The following is a 3,661-nucleotide window of genomic DNA, read 5'->3' as shown; positions in this document are numbered from 1 at the left end:
GCCCCCAAAGTTGTATCTTTTTTTAAAGTCCTTTACTCAATTTGTCTCTTCTCACATTTTACTAAAAGCAGTAAGAATAAACTAGGCTACACCAAAAAAACTTTGTTTATAAGTATCTTAACTATCACAACAAATTCTTTAGTTACATTCTCTACTGTCCACATTATTGTAGACAATAGTGGTGCTAAGCTTTTTGTTCTACAAAGTAAGAATACTTCCTCCATTTGAAGTATTTGAAGCCACTAAATTTGTGGTCATTTGTTATCACAACATAGAAAACTCATACAGTTTATATTTAGTTATGTGCTCTACTTAGAGAAAAGAAAATTAAAAATCTATAAAGTTCAAATTGGCTTGTGCATTTAGAAGATGAGTGTATAGTAAAAGATGATTAAGGTGTTTAACAATAATACTGAAAACACTGGAAGAGTAGAGAATTTTTTTTTAATACTGCAGCAAATCTTATTTCATCAAGACCATGAGACAGACTCTCATATACATAAACATTAGATAGACAGATAGGTAGATAGATGGATATGGTTTGGATATTTTGTCCACTTCTAATCTCATATTGAAATGTGACCTCCAGTGTTGTAGAAGGGATTAGTGGGAGGTGTTTGGGGCATTGGGATGGATCCTTCATAAATGGTTTGGTGCTATGTCACAGTAATGAGTAAGTTCTCACACTACGAATTCACATGAGATGTAGTTGTTTATAACAGCCTGATACCTCCTCCTTCTCTGTCTTGCTCCCTCTCTTACCATGTGACACACCATCTCCCCTTTACCTTCTGCCATCAGTGTAAGCTTTCTGATGCCCACACAAGAAGCAGATTCTGGCACTCTGCTTTGTCTACAGCCTGCAGAACCATGAGCCAAATAAACCTCTTTTACTTGTAAATTACCCAGTCTTAGATACTCCTTTATAGACATGCAAACTAATACAGAAAACTGGTGTCAAGAAGTATGGTATTGCCATAACGATACTTGAAAATGTGGAAGCATTGGAAGTGTGTAACAGGCAGAGGTTGGAAGAGTTTGGGGTCTCAAAAGAATACAGGAAAATAAGAGGAAGTTTAGAACATCTTAGAGAATGGATAAATGGTGGTGAGCAAAATGCTGAGAGAAACATGAACAGTAAATAGGAGGCTGATGAAGTCTCAATGGAAATGAGAAACGTATTGGCAACTGGAGCAAAGGTTGCCCTTGTAACATCTTAGCAAATAACTTGGATACATTGTGTCCACATCTCAGGGCTTTGTGAAAGGTTGAACTTGAGAGTGCTGACTTAGGGTATCTGGCAGAGGAAATTCTTAAGCTACAAAGCATTCAAGATATGCCATGGTTGCTTCTAACAGCCTAAATTAGATATGGGAGCAAAGAATTACTTAAAGTTGGAATTTATAATTTAAAGGGAATCAAAGCATAAAAATTTGTAGCCTGGCCCCACAGTAGAGAAGGAAAAAACACTTTCAGGAAAATCCAAGAGGGCTTTGGAGCAACTGCTTGTTAGAGAGATTTGCATTACTAAAAGGGAACCAAGTGTTAATATCCAAGAAAATGGGGGAAAGGCCTTGAAGGCATTTACAAAATGCTTAAGGTAGTCCCTCCCATTATAGGCCCAGGGGTCTAAGAGCAATTAATGGCTTTGAGAGCCAGGCCCAGGGCCCTGCTGCCCTGCAAAGCCTTTGAACTCTGCTTCCTACACGCCCACTGCTCCAGCTCCAGCCATGGATCAAAGAGCCCCAAGTACAGCTTGGGCCACTGTTTCAGAGGGTGCAAGCTATAATCCAGGCAGGTTTCCACATGGTGTTAAGCCTTCAGGTACACAGAACGCAAGGGTGAAAGAAGCTTAGCAGCTTTTACCCAGATTTCAGAGATGAATTTCAAAGCCTGAGTCCCTAGGCAGAAGACTGTCACAGGAGCAGAGCCCTTGCGGAGAGAGTCTACTAGGACAGTGACAAGGGGAAATGTGGGGTTGGCGCCCTCACACAAAGTCTCTACCACAACACTACTTAGTGAAGCTGTGGGAAGGGGGCTGCCACTCTCCAGACCCCAGAATGGTGCAGCCATCAGTAGCTTGCTTGCATGCTGAGCCTCAGGCACTTAACTCCAACCCATGGGAACAGCCACAGGTCCTTTACCCTGGGATGCACAAAAGTGAAGCTGCCCAAAGTATTGTGAGCTCACTCCTTGCACCAATGTGTTCTGGATGTGGGACAAGGAGTCAAAGGAAATTACTTTGAGCTTTAAGATGTAATGATTGCCCTGCTGGGTTTCAGATTTGCATGGCACCTATTGTCCTTTTCTTTTGGCTTATTTCTCTCTTTCAGAAAGAGAATGTTTACCCAAAGCCTGTACCACCATTGTATCCTGATGTAAATAGCTTGTTTTTTTATTTTGTAGGTGGTGGAAAGAACTTGCTTTGTGTCTCAGAGGAAACTTTGATCTGTGAAATTCTGTGTAGTTCTGAAATGAGTTAAGACTTTGGGAGTCTGTTGTGAAGGGATGATTGTATTTTGGAATGTGAGAAGGATATGAGATTTGGGGGGTTAGGGGCTAAAAGATATGGTTTGGATGTTTTGTCTTCTCCAAATCTCCTGTTGACATGTGACCTCTAGTGTTGGAGGTAGGCCTAGTGGGAGATGTTTGGGTCATGGGGGCAGATCCCTCATGAAAGGCTTGGCGATGCCTTCACAGTAATAAGTGAGATCTCCCTCTTCAAGTTCATACAAGTTCTGATTGTTTAAAGGAACCTTCAACCTCCTCCCTCTCTCTCTTGCTCCCTCTCTCACCGTGTGACACGCTGTTTCCTCTTTGCCTTCCACCATTATTGTAAGCTTCTTGAAGCCCTCACAAGAAGCAGATACTGGAACTACGCATTGTGTAAAGCCCACAGGCCCATAAGGCAAATAAATCTGTTTTCTTTATAAATTACTCAACTCAGGTACTTCTTTATAATAACGCAAATGGGCCTATATATATATATATGTGCATATGATGTGTATATGTATGTAGCATATACACACACATACGTACATATATGTACAGCACATACACATTCATAGGAAATGACAGCATCCACTTGAAAAATATAGGCTTATAGTTAAGAGTGAAAATCTACTTTTAATAAAGCAAAAAATATATATATAGACTATTCAACACTGTTCGGTGTCAAAATTAGATAAAAGGCTTTTCTGGGAGAGTTTCACAAGTTTTCTTACATATTTAGTTATTTATTAGTATTTTCTGTAATTGACAGCTTTGGCCTAATCTCGAAGTGTTTTCTGAGTAGTTTTACTGACTAGCTATAATCTTTCAAAATAGCCATTACTTTCTCTCCTTTTCAAAACGTTTTTTCCTACTCTACTTCCTCTTTTGTTGGAACCCCCGAAAGAGTCCCGCTCTGGGCAGGGGTCGCCGCGAGGGACCACTCGACACCGAAATCACAGCAGAGAGACACTTTTATTTCTAGCGCGCTAGGGTCCCCGTGCACAAAGATGGCCAAGGGAACCCCAAGCGTTGGTGACAAGCTGCTTATAAAGGCAAAACACCACAAATTCAAACAAGGCGCGAAATTCAAACAAAGCTTTAGGGCGCGAGATGATTGGGGCTTGTACGCATGGGGGGGTTTTCCTGGAATTGTTTTTCTGTTTGAATT

The sequence above is a fragment of the Colobus angolensis genome, unplaced genomic scaffold, assembly GCF_000951035.1.
Source record: "Colobus angolensis palliatus isolate OR3802 unplaced genomic scaffold, Cang.pa_1.0 Scaffold373, whole genome shotgun sequence".
In the NCBI taxonomy this organism is placed as follows: Eukaryota; Metazoa; Chordata; class Mammalia; order Primates; family Cercopithecidae; genus Colobus; species Colobus angolensis.
Note: the sequence above shows the minus strand (reverse complement) of the source record.